General features: G+C 43.3%; 1 protein-coding gene and 1 long non-coding RNA gene across 2 annotated transcripts in view; one reads left to right on the top strand and one right to left on the bottom strand.

Annotated features, from left to right (window-relative positions):
• LOC110362860 (uncharacterized) overlaps positions 1-3,318 on the top strand; it is a 29,604-nt gene extending 26,286 nt beyond the window's left edge. Inside the window, exons 2-3 of the long non-coding RNA XR_002420530.2 lie at positions 1,985-2,108; positions 3,152-3,318. This is a non-coding gene — a long non-coding RNA (uncharacterized LOC110362860). The remainder of the gene's footprint in view (positions 1-1,984; positions 2,109-3,151) is intronic.
• PCDH11X (protocadherin 11 X-linked) overlaps positions 1-5,805 on the bottom strand; it is a 461,528-nt gene extending 455,723 nt beyond the window's left edge. Inside the window, exon 1 of the mRNA XM_065077865.1 lies at positions 5,195-5,805. The gene's annotated coding sequence lies outside the window, so the exon portion shown is untranslated. The remainder of the gene's footprint in view (positions 1-5,194) is intronic.
• Between the last annotated feature and the right edge of the window lie 7,959 nt (positions 5,806-13,764).

Genomic DNA, 13,764 nt, shown 5'->3' with positions numbered 1-13,764 from the left:
AACAATGATGGTGTAAGTAGTTGGTTAAATGAAATATGCTGTGCCTAAAGCATCCCAAACTTTTCCTTGGACATTTTTGCCTTTAGCATGTATTTCCTGCTACTTGAGTAGATAGCATAAAGCACACATAATCACTAATTAAATTCTTAAAAAATAACGAAACTATGTCCTTAAGGATGTAGCAGATAAACGCTGATATACAAACAGACTACATCACCAGTGACATCTTTTTTCTAGACCAGCTTGGAGGAAGAAAATCATCCCCAAAACAACCATATCAAATGGAAGTAGTACACAATGCAAGATGTTCCCCTGGCAGGAAAATGAAGCAGGCAAAGTTTCTGCGCACACTGAACTGCCGGATTAAACCCCACAGTGATGGGTTTTAAATACAGTGGGCCACCTCTGGTTATAATTTCACTATTGAATTTGGAAGTCTCCAGCAATTTCAATGTTCATCTCTCTCTCTGAGAACATATTTGGCTCTCTGCTGATCTGGTGATGTCTGTGCCTTTGAAATTATATAATCCTTGTGGAGTCTATCGCAATTGAAATGAAGAAAAACAACAGTCATTTCAAAAGAACTTCCCTGAAAAGTCAGTAAAGCACTTGCTGCTCACCAGGCTCAGTCCTGCCACCCTTGCGAGCAAACTCCTCTGCAGCAACACCTTCTGGACCGCCACAGCGCGCTCAACTCCTCAACCAGCGACAGACTTTCAAGTTTGTACATTATGTCATGCAAGAAGCAATTCCCCAAGGCCCTGTTCCCACACGAATATTTCACAGACCGCAGGAAGCCTTGGTGCAGGCCACGTTGGATCAAGAAGGCTAAGCCTTACGGAATCTAGAAGAAAACATTCCTAAGCACATCTATAATAAAGTAATTGTCAACAGGATATTTATGAAAAGCAATGACAAAAGACTTCAAATTAAAAGAATGTGTAATTATGACACTGTTACAGAAAGCCCTTTACAGTTTCTTATTTGCTGTCAAAAGTACCATGATTTGATTGTATCTACACCCTGACTTCCACAGCCTTTTTTATCTGTATTCTAAGTTTTACATGACCTTTCCCTGGACCTTCATGAAACCTCCTGTGCAAGTGGGGTGAGTTTGGTGGGGGGTTTTTCACTGAAATATGAAATATTACTGCATGATTGTGTAAACATTATTTATTTTCCTTATTTGGAAACAGGATTTTTTTCCTAAAAAGCTTTTGAAATCTAAAAGCCAAAACAAAACGACAAAAAACCTATCATTCACTTATGCCGGTGGTAATAAATATTATCTCTTAAAATGTGTTTTCCACCAATCCCACTCTTATTCGTAATACAAGACCTTAAAGACAAATTTAAGGATCATTTAAACTCTTCTTTCAGTGGAGCTCTTAAATGTGCAAAAGCTATGGAAGCTTTTATGCTTCCTGGCAATTCACTCCGCTCATTCAGAGACCATAATTGAAAAAAGACTGTTTTAAACCTATTTTCCTTACTTTCCCATTGGATAATGAGAATGGGAGTCTTCCCACAGATCTTAAGGGATAATCAAATCCCCATTTCCACCCTAAATTTCCTGCTTCATATTACTTGCCTGGCTGTTTGCAGGGAGCAGGAGTTTTCAGCAGAGCCAAGCAAGCTGCTCACCACTACTTCAGTACATGGCAGAAACACGGCGGTTCCCCATTTCCCCTTGGTGATCTTGTTGCAGAAAGAGGTAATTGGGACAGCAGACTATTAATCTCCCTTCTGATTTTTTATTTAAATGACAAAACTTCCATTCAAGCAATACTGATTTATTTCTTCCAATCCAAAATGCTTGGAATACAGCAAGCTGTATCTTGAACCTACTGCTTGAACACAGGCACTATGTGGCACATGCAACTGGAACGTGGAATCTACGTGTATTTTTCATTCCAGTCTTTTAACTTCTAACCTGAAATATGCACAAAGTTATTATAATCATTCATATACTTTGTTTTCACAGATGAAGCACCTACTTCACGGTTAGAAGACGGCTATGTAACTGAGATAGGCAGTTGGGACAGATTTTGGGAAGCTTTAGAAGAGAGGCGCCAGTCACCACAATGGCCGTTCAGGTGTTGTACCTGGTGAGTGTGCTTCAGTAGCAGCGTCCTCAAAATCCTTTTAACACCTCTGACAGACAGTCAACATTATTCAAAAATGTATATAGCTCTTTCTAGCTCACAGAAAGAATAACTTCACTGGTTAAAGTAGGAGGTTTGGGAGTTTTGTTTTGTTGTTGTTTTAATTTGACCCTCAAAAGAATTGGAATAATGCTGGTGGCACTAGTTCCGATACAACCTGAAGCAGAGCCATTAAACTGAAGTCTGATTCCTGTTCTGAGCCAGTGCTGTTCACCTTTAAAAAAAGCCCTACTGCCGGCTTACCAGTCACAGGCCCCTTTCAAATCGAGGTGTAAACGCTCACCTGGATCCACACCAGGCTTTCCAAATCTGAGAGGACTTTTTTTTTTTCCTATTCATCTCTAAATTTTTCAGGCAGGCATGATTTTCTGCAAAGCTTTCTAGAAATTCAGTTTAGCAGTGCTCTATTAGCAAATACCAATACTTCATTGCCTGAGATATCTTTCTATTCAGTCTATGAAAGTGCCTAAGTTAAGCTCAGAGCCCATCTTTAAAACTAGCTGTTCAATTGCTAAGCAAATGGGTGTTTTAATGGGAAGACTGACATATTCTTAACTCTGGGAGCGTGAATGGCTCCAGTGTAAGATTACTCAAGTCCATGTAGAATACAAATGCAATACAGGACCACAGGTTCAGATCTTTGATCTCCTTTTTCACAGAAGCTGTGATGTATAAAGCCAATTCCACTGAGCAGACAGTCCTACATCGAATATAAATTATCCTTTAACTAGAGCAAGGCTCACATTTAAAGAAATGCTGCAAGGATGAACAATGCAGCCATGAAACAGAGTTCTTCTGGAGCAAAAATGCAGACCAGGTCTGCACGGATAACCATGGTTTCCAAAGACAAATTTTTCTTCAGCTGTTATTTGATAAAAAAACAGAGACAAATCTGGAACATTTGTACATACAGAAGTACAATTAAAGCACACTGCTTGCTCTTTCTATAAAAAAAAGTGAGCTTTTTTGCTTGCTTCATTTTCCAGATTAAGCATCATTCCCCTAAGAAGCATAACAAATGATTTCAAAATGTGGAAACCAACAGTCTCAACTGAATATGGCTTGAAATTTAAGCACATCTTTTCCAGATATCTCTTCAGAGGAAGAACCTTCTGCCTACTGAGCTAACACTAAGCTCCCTGGAGTTTCGCCATGAATATTCTAAACGCATGTCTTACAATTCACTATAAGTCATCTTTTGCCAAAATAAAATGCTTAAGAGGAATTCAATATGCTTATGCTGCTTTTCTTCATTTTATTTAAAAATGAGAGTTTCCATCTCAACTTCATGCCAAATATCCAGCAAGAGACAGACAGGACTGTGGAGCAGTTGCCTCAGGTTTTGTACACAACTCAAATGGGAAAACAAATCACTTCTGAGAACATCCACTATTCTGTTTTGCTATATTCTGTATACTATTTTGTATTTAACCAGCTCTTTTGCAGTTATAGGTAAATCCTATTGAGTGTTCTTACAGGAATTTCTCTGCTGCTCACATCAGTTACGACTTGGGTGGCTCTAAGCAACGGTGCTCTCCCACTCGCTGGTGTTTATTTGTGTGCCAACTTTGCGGGGGTGGATAAGGTTAGTAAATAGATAAATAACTAACTTTTTTCCTATCTTACCTCTTTTGACCTGGGTAATCTGACAGATCAATGCTACTTCCACTGCTGACAGGCAAAAAGTTAAAATTTATCTGTGGCTTAATCTTTTTGTTTTCTTTAGGTTTTCTTTCAGCAAGGCTTGAAGAAGACACTCTTTGTGGCTCAGTTCTCTATGCCAGCACAAAATTCAGCACAAAAAGAATGCATGGGTGAGTTGATAATATCTACTGTCCTCAGCTCTGCTCTGGTTCAATAAACTTGAACATCTTCTCCCCTCCTTTGCCAAATGAGATAAGCAGCAACAATTACTCAAGATGTATTAGCAACTCAGGCTTAAAAAGACAGGATCAGATGAGTCGACTCCATCTCTTTCAAGCTCACAGCTTCTTTCAGTGTCCGAGAGGGGCACGTAAGTCCCTGTCTGCCTCTTGGCACACACCTCACAGCTACTTCTTACAGGCAACTACACCAAGGTTGCAAAAGGAGAATGAGAGAAATGCTCTGCTTTTCAGATCACCTACAAGGTTCCTGCTTGTAAGCAGCAGGCTGTAAGCTTCGTGCTGTTGTGGCAAAAGTCACAACTGAACCATCCTCCTCTTTCCTAGCCATGAAATTTTCCCCTTGCCTTTCTCTGGTCTCCATAGCCGAAACCAAGAATTCCTTGGACATCACTGCAATGCCTCTAACCAATTCCAACTCCCTCCAGAGCTGGAGTAAATTAAAATATATTTCAGCCTGATCTGGTTTTTATCCCATTCCAGTACTCCACATATACAGCAACTTCAAGCTTACAGACATCCCTTCATGGTTGAAGAAAATCCTTCAATCACAGAACTTCATTTACAATCCAGCATAATTTTTGCTGTCTCGTCTCTCCACAGCAGCTAGGCATTTTGATGCAATCCTCATTTAATGCAATCTCCATTACAGGATTATGATCACATCAATAAAATGTTCCATATGTTTGGGGTTTTTTTTCCCCCCCCATCCCTCTCCCTCTCTCATTAATACCAGGCGCTATATCTGCAAAAACCACCAAATCCAACGGGCTGACAGAATGCTCTAGGGAGGTAGTGGGGGTTACACATTCAACAAAATGCAGCAGCCAATGCAAACTGCCCATCAGAGACTGAGACCGTAGATCTCATCCCTGAGCGGTGTGAGTTAGCTCTGCGTCCGCGCTGCAAGCACGGATCACAAACGTGCTCTGCTATCAGACTAAAAATAAATACCTCTTTTGCAATCACTTGTGAGCTCTGAGTACTTTTCACAGCAGCAGACTTTCATTTTACTTGATCAGTTCCAACCTATCAATACTGTTCTGGATGAACTGCTGATGCTCTGCTGTAAGGAGGATGCTGGACAAAAGATATCATATAAAAGGATATAAAGCCCTCTTTTTCCCCCAAGCCCCCCCTTCTTACCTTCAGAGCCTTCTCTGCACAGGATGTCAATCTACATGGGCTCCACAGCACATCATCAAGGCGTTTAGAGTAGCGAAGGCTGCCCCACTGCATGGAAGTTAGACCGCTTTGCAACAGCAAATCCTCGATCCAAAACACAAGCAGCTTCTTGCCATGCAGTGTGCCGAGCACGATTCGTACGCGACTTCCACATAGGGAATAAAATCGTAAAAGAAAGGGAAAAAAAAAAAAAAGGTATCCTAACTTTTAGGTAAGCCTGAGTTTGTTTTATTTCTGTTGGGTTTAGTTAATTATTTGCTTTGCAGCTGCAAAAGGATGGAAAGGCAATCGCGCCCTGGAAGCCCCGCACCAGTCCACAGAAGTCCTGCCGCGTAACGTAAGTTGCGCGGGGGGACTCTGAACTCCGCTCCGCAGCCCCGCAGCCCTCCCCTCGCCGGGCGGCTGAGGGGTGCGGGTGCCAGGTCCCCACCACGGGGAAGCCGCCGCCGCTGGGCGCTCGCCCGCCTCCCTGCGGGCCCGGCTGTTGGCCCGGCGCGGCCGCTGCGGCGGCCCTGGGGGCGCGGGCTGCGCTGCCGGCGGCGCCCCGGAGCCAGCGCTGTCCCGGCGGCGGCTCCGGCTTGGCTCTGCCGCGGCCGCCCGCGCCCCGCTCTGCCGCTGCCAGCCGGCCCTCCCCGCGGCTGACATCACCGCCAGGAGGAGGAGCGACAGCGAGGATGCGAATGGACGGGCCGAGGGGGGTTCCCCCTCCCGGAGCCGCCCTGCCTTTTCCTCTCGGAGAATCCCCCGAAAGCGGCGGCGTGGTCGCTTCGTCGCCTCGGCGGGGGGCGGCCCCAGTCGCCGCCGGCGCCCCCCGCCCCGCGGCACAGGCCCAGAGGGGCCCGCGGTGCTGCCCGGCGGGCGGCTCCCCGCGTTCCCCCGCTCGGGGTCGGGGCGGACCGGCCTCAGGCCCAGGCAACGAGGTCGGAGCGGGGCGCAGCGCGGGCAGCCCGGGGCTGTCGGGCAGCCCTGCTCCGGCGGGTCGCCCCTGCCCCTCAGCCTGGGCTCACCGCCTACACAAGCGCCGCGGCGGCGGTGGGGAAAGATGAGGGACCCTCCTCGGGCACTTCGAGCCGGCCCCGGCTGCGAGAGCGCCCGCGGAGGTGGCCGCCGCCCCCGGCTCCACGCGCCGCCCGCCGAGCCTCTGCGGGGACGGGCAGGGGGCGCCGGGTAGCGGCGCCGCGGAGAGACGCGCTTCCCCGGCTGGGCGCCCGCGGAAGGGGCGAGGGCTCCGGTCCGGCGGCCAAACGGCGCCTTGCCGGGCGGCCGGTGCTGGGCGCCCAGGGCGAGGGGAGGGCAGGCGGACGCTCCGGGGGGCCGGGGTCTCACGGAGGCCAGGAGAGCCCAGCCGGGGGCGCCGGGACTGAGGCGTAGTGTCGCGCCGCAACCTCAGGCGAGGACCAGCTGCTGAGGGGAACGCGAGTGGGAGAGCAGCGCCGGCCGCGCACCGCCCCCGGGCGGCCTCCGCCAGGGTGTCCCGCCCGAGCCGGCCGGGCCCCGCGCACCGAGCAAGGGCCGGCGGTCGGCGGGGACCGCCCTACGGGGACACGGCGGCGGGAGCCGGATTGGGGCCGCCCGGGAGGCGCATCCCCAGGGAGAGAGGCGGCCGTGTGACGGGGAGGGGAGCCCAGCCTGTGCCGAGTCAGTTCATTTCACGTGCAGGGTCAGTGACTGCAAAGTGAGCTTGTGCTGGTGAGTTCAGCTGCTGGTGAATGCTTGCGTGAAAATACAGTTAATTTGTGGTGTTGATTTTAATAATCTGAGTATCTTGAATTATTTGCAGTATTTCTCCAGATGCCTGCAGTAGGCACTTCTCAGTGAAGACAATAATTATTAGTAAATAATTTAGCATTTTTTTCTGTACTTTGCTTTTGGATGTGGAGACAGTTTTAAACTCTTTTCTGATAAACAAGAAAAGAAATTGCACTTACCATAACATCACACATTTTTGCACGTGTCCTTCTTTAAAAATAGTATGACAATGTACGTGAAAGCCTTGTTTTACCTTCACTGTAGCAAGGTGTAGGTGATGTCTCACTTTTATCACTAAATATAGCTTAAACACTGGAATTATCTGAAATAAAGGTATGTAAGAAAGAGCATGAGAGAGTTCTAAAAACGGCTTCTAAAAATCGCTAGTGATTCAGTGAATTGTATCCATTTTACCTGTTAACTCATATATTCAATGAGATTTTTTTAATATAGACTTGGAGTGAACAATTGCATGGCCATTAAACATGCTAAAATACTACAGAACTGATGTAATTCCGCTTCCTCCAGGTTATATTTCCATACCGTATTTCAGTTGCCTGACTTTGGCCAAAAGCTCATTGTATTTTACTCTACTGGGTACTAAATTCTATGAATTTAGTGAAGTTGTGACTTCATTATTTTTGTCCCATATACAGACAGCAGAGGTACCTGGTTATGTATAAACAGACATCACCCACAAATTAGAGTTCGTGTCCCCACTGCAGTGCAGCATGATGCCGAGACTAATGCCTACCAGCCAGTTCTACTTATTTACCAACAGTTCTGAAGATCTCATAATAAAATGTGAAATAAAGCATATAAAAACAACAGAAGGACAGAAAAGAAAAGCAGTGTGCAGCTCTGCGTCTTGAGTTTCCATCACATTGATGGCATACAGATTAGGACTGGTTGTCAATCCCTGTAATACCTGTTTCACTGAGCTGTCATTACAATGGATTTCTAAAATAGCCAAGTTCATAAAAGGCGTTCTCTAATAGCTCTATTTTACACCTAGGAAGAGGCAATTGATATAAGAACTTCTGTGTATTGTCTGGATGTGTTCTTGTCCTCCTGGTTTCAGATTAAATGAAAGTAAATATTATTACTTGGGAAAAAAAAAATACAAACTGAAAGAAGATGGAATATTACTGGGAGATGAAATGACCTACATGATGGTTTGTCCTGTGCAAGAGCGATTGACTGTGACAGCATCAGCCATTCCAGAGAGAAAAGCCACCAGCATGTCTGGGGGGTGACCCATCCTGCTTTTCCATGTGGTCTCTAAGGAGAAACTGCAGTGGGTCCAGCAGTTCAGCCTCAACTATGTTTGAAATACACACTCAGAAGTCAAATTTAGTGAATATTGTTGTTTAATTAAAAAAAAAAGGGAGGGGGGAAGAGTGGTAGAAGGAGTCGATGGCTTATTTAACTGATATTGGAGGTGAAGTGGTAGACTTGAAAAGGGAAAAAACCCTTTACAAACCAAAGTAGTTACATCATGAACACAAATAGTCAAAGACAGGGTAAGATTAAATCTGTCCATGCAACAAATGCATCACTTTGCAACAAACCAAAATATTGCTGCGTATCAGCCAGTATTGCTGCTACCCCTGACCGAGATCAAGGTCTAAATCCTGAAATTGTTTGTTACTCCAAGCACATGAGGAGGCCCCACAGGAGCTATTCACATGTGAAAAGAGCCAGGACCAGAGCCAAGGTTTTGCATACTGTGAAGGTCAAGCTTGAAACTCGCACTGAACAGGAAAACTCAGGACTCTGGTTTCCACACAGCACCTTCGGCTGATTCTTGGGGATGCTCTGCGCACTGCAGCTGACCCAGAGCCGCTTGTGTCCTGGCAGGTCCCTGTGAGGGCTGTGGCCGCCCGGCAGGCTGCTGCCTGCAGAACCGGGGCTCTCCCTGCCTTTCCCCCATTGCACTCATTGTGGTTCCTCTGCCCACAGATGCTGATTTTTTAATAAACTTCTCACAAATATAAGGAGAAAAGTCTCATCAATGTTATACAACTCCTGGCTTTACAGTTGCTGTGGAACAGCCTGTTAATAAAAATGCCCTGCCTGTAGGACAAGTTCTCAGTGTTTTTGCAAAGGTCACACAAAATATACTGCTGGAGTAGCCTTGCTGTGCTCACCCAGAGAAGCCGTGGAGAGGCCGCTGGAGATGACAGTCTCCGAGAAAGATTGTAATTCACTTTTATGTCTCTGTGCAAGAAAATAGGAGACCCAAGTCTTCCCCTCACTGCTGGAAATGGGGTATGTGTGGAGGCTGGTGCAGGGAACAAGAAGGAGCTGCTTTCCCCAGGCTGACAGAAGGCTGGAGGCTTTCACTGCTGAAGGCCTCACACAGTTCCGCTTTTCTTTTTTTTCCTGTCAGAGCAACAGAAGAACTCAAAAAACAAATTGCAATTGCACTGTACCACGTCTTTTACTTACCACATAAAAGTAAGACTTTTATTCTCCATATACTTATGTGAACAACAGTTTCTTTGTCTTCTTTTTCCCTCACCCCCATTTGCTGGAAATGTAAAATAAATCCCACTTGGGATCTTTGAGCTCTAGCACTCTTTTTAGTCCCATGTCTCAATAATGGAAATTCCCAAGTTTCAGCTTTTCTAGGAGCAATGTTTATCTAGTTGCACTGTGTTTCATAAATGCCAACTGATCCTGTATCTGGACTTCACAATGAACACACAGCAGATCTCTCCAAGTCCCACCTTTTGTGGTGAGCCATAATTTACAATGGCTGATCAGTTTTGCTAGAGTATTTGTAGATTTCTTTTTTTTTTTTCAATAACTTGACATAACTTCAGGTCGAAACACTTTAGGTCAAATATGGTGTTAACAAGAAATGATGGATATATTAAAAAAATCCCTATTGCTACGAATCAAGATGAACAATTGTCACATAACTGTCTGGTACCTATTCCTTTCATTCCAGGACTGGAGACATTAAACATCTATTGTTGGCAAGTGGGAAGTTTAGATTGTATTATCTTTGGAAGGGTTACAATGTCTAAACACACATTTTTGAGGGTGAGCCAAGCACCAGTGGTGTTTATTGTCTCGCAGGGCTCTTGCCAAAATGATTACAACATGGGCTCTCGGAAGTCCGTACCTAACAGTGGGAGGTAGAACATACTAATTTATAATCATCTCAGTTGTCAAGTGACAATGCTTTTTAAGTGTCATGAATTATGTATAAAACACATTAAATTTTATACTGCACATTTTGTTTGTTCACGCACACATACAAAAGGCCCTGGCTTTGGCACAGGTGCATGAGATGAGACGTTGGGAAGACTCGAGTGGGACTTAGCGCACAAGCAGGAGTTTGTGCACCCAGTTCCCCACCTGACTGTGAGTCAGGAGCTGTGAAACCGAAGGCAATACAGGTGAGATCTTAGTCTGACTTAGATAACATAAAAATCAGGCTGAGTTTTTAACCTAGGAACTTACAAAATACCTTTTGTGTAATAAATATTTGTAATTTGTCCTTGATAACAGGAAATTATTTGAGTAATAAAAATCTGCAGAAACTGTTCATTTAAATTAACTTTGTAAACTTAACAAGTGTTACACTGTGCTGTTCTCTGCATCTTTAAGAGTGTTTGGGGATTTGTGTCTTGCAAAATAGAAACAAACTAAGAAAGCTGAAATACATTGTGTCTTTTGCTGTACTTTACAGCACAGCTTGTGTTTAAGAAGCAGTCTAGACATGCAAAAATGCTAGAATAAACAATATTTTTTTCATTATTTTAAATTAGCTTGTACTGGAAAGCTATAAATTTCAGAATGATATGCACTAACGGGATTGCGTATCTAATCAAATATTCAAAACAAAAGATACTAAAAGGTTATTCTGCTACCTGCCCTTATATTTCCACAAATCAGGATATTTTACTTAGTATTATGAAAAGTTACATATTTCCTTCCTTCCTTCCTTCCTTCTTTCCTTCCTTCCTTCCTACCTTCCTTCCTTCCTTCCTTCCTTCCTTCTTTCCTTCCTTCCTTCCTTCCTTCCTTCATTATTAAATACTACTTAATATTCATTATAGGACTTAAAATATTAGTTGGTCTCAAATAAATAAGCATGTTTTTCTTTACTCTCCTTCCAGCTGAACTGTGTGTGCAGTTAAAGAATACCTTGGCGTCACCACTTCCCACTGGTCTCCAGATAAAACAGTTCATTTCTGTACTCATGGTCATAAATTGAAAATCTCAATCATTAATAAACAGATATACATCTATAGTTAGACATAGCTCCCAGTCTTCATGGTAAAAATTGTAATTGATTTAACGAGTGTTTTACATGCCTAGATTTATTTGTATTGTCTTGCTAACAGAGTAAAGACCTGTTAAAATAAAGTGCTTTTAAATCTTTATCAGACCAGGATTTCTTAAGCTATTAACTATATTGTTATTTTGCAAAAGGGAAAAAACATTGCTCTTTAGTAATAGGATATTTATAGGCACCTTTTTTGGTATGACTTTAATACTAATGGTATTGGTGGCCGTCTAATACTGAAGAGTGTGCCTTTCAAAAAATTAGATTTCTAAATTTTTCTTGAATTGTATGTATTCAGGAGACTCAGGACCCCATCTAAATGACACTGGAATCTGTAGTAAGCTCAGAGTGCATTGGCCTGTGTCATTGTTGGTTTGTTTTTTTAATTTGCTGACTGAAATCAGCATGTATGGAATACCCAGTACTGTGAGAGTGAACTGGAAGGGAAAGCAATATGGCTACAACACAGTAGTATAGCAGTAAACCTCACCCTACTGTGTGTTTTTAGGTGAGTTTTTGCAAGAGTATTTCCTTCTACCCAATAGACTGTGAACTAGTGAACTAGTGCTGGACTCACTAGTTCTGTTTTCCAGTAAGGGTAGAAGTGGGAAACAAAGTACACAGCTCTTTTGGGAACTGGAAACCATAGCAGCTGTCTTGTGTTGCAAAGGACACATTCTATGTTAGGTGACTCAGTTCCCAGTAGATCCAGTAAGGCATGTCCAGGCCATACCTAAGCAAAGTTATTATGTGGCAATATTTATCATAAAAGAAGTCCAGTAACACCAGAAATGTAAAATCATCATGACAGAATTGGCCTACTTTCAAATTAATATCCAGAGGAACTGAGAAAATGAGACTCCCCATAAGCAGATGTGCTTAGAATGTTTGAGTAGTTAGGAAAAGTCTGTTAATGAGACAGTGATTTGACGAAGCCTCATTGAAAAAAGATTTCCGAAGTTCGATTTCTCCAAGTAGGAAAGGTATGTAAACCAGGGTGCTTTGATTTCTGATGCATAATTTGCAGGGAATGATGATCCCTGGATTTCATGCTCTGTCATCTAAGTACCAAAAGTACTCATCAATATCAGTTTTTATTATAGGACCTGGGAAAGAAACTGAGGAAGTTTGGTCCATATCCTCAAAATACCTTGAACCTAACATTTGAAGCATTTACTCCCTGATGAGAATAGAAAAATTGCTTTGCAAAATGGAGTTGCCAAGACAGAACACTAATCTGGACCCAATCAAAAACTGTATTCATTCAATATACATAATAATGAGATAGGACTTCCTGGATAAACATCTGCTGCAGGGTCAAAATAATAATACTGGAGACTGGGTATGAATGCTTCTAGCTGTGCAATGCTCCCAAGTGCTCAGCAATTCCCATTCCAAAGATTGCTGTATTTCAGCGGTGAGTGAAGTTGTTCATTTTAAAATGCTTGGGATTATTCTGGAAGAGTTATGCAGAAATGCATGCCCCTGGGGTACAGATTCCTTTCCTTCAATTTATATAACAAAATATCCATTATTAAGTTTTTCGTGAGATGATGTAACACACTAGACTTTCCTTTCACAACAGGAACATGATGTGGTTTATTGACAAGCAAACTGAGGCTTCAGGACAGACTAATGTGGCGGTCCTACCTGGGTTTGGGGCTGACATCATAGGACATCATATTCACTCCTTTCAGATTTGGCAATTAGCTGTGCACTCTACATCTACTTGCTGAAAAAAGTATTTTTGGCAGTCAAAATCTGGAATTGCATTTAGGTGGTATTTTCATCAAACATTAAACCATGAGATACCCACATGCCAAAAATACCAATCCAAATCCCAAATGATTATTGAATTATAGTAAATCACTTTTCAATAGTAACCACTTCTCATTTCTAGGGCATTTTTATGATCAATGAACAAATGCATTATTTCTTTTTTTTTTTTAATACAGGGCAAACCAGAGTATCATATGCCACGGACAGATGTTCTGAGCTCTCCTTGGGAGCTTGTAGCAAACTGGATGTAGGCCCTTGTTTAGAAAGAACCGGCTGATGACATTTTCAAACCTGGTCACAAATACGATATATGATGATGGCAAGGAGAAATGTCTTTGCGGCAAAGGCAATCTGTATGTGGAACAAATCCAATATTTGCAGATAATCAAACTCATACTGTTCAAATGCTTGTGAAAATTGAACACCTGCTTGTAAAAGTGGCTTGAGATAGTGTAAGGACACCAGCAACTGATGGTAATGGTTGGGGAGTGTCTGAACCGAAGAGAAGACTCTAAAATATTAATGTTAGTCAGAATGAATATTACAGTTTTACACAAGGAAGTGGTTGTACATTGATCATTTTGTGACGTTCTGTCTTACTGCATCACAAACTGATGCAGTAAGTGCTTTAGAGTCACTTCGTGTTGGACTTTCCCAATTATCTCAAGAAAAGCACTTGGCATTTTTGGAAATTGAAGTG

The sequence above is a fragment of the Columba livia genome, chromosome 12, assembly GCF_036013475.1.
Source record: "Columba livia isolate bColLiv1 breed racing homer chromosome 12, bColLiv1.pat.W.v2, whole genome shotgun sequence".
NCBI lineage: Eukaryota > Metazoa > Chordata > Aves > Columbiformes > Columbidae > Columba > Columba livia.
This window is presented reverse-complemented; position numbering and strand designations above follow the sequence as displayed.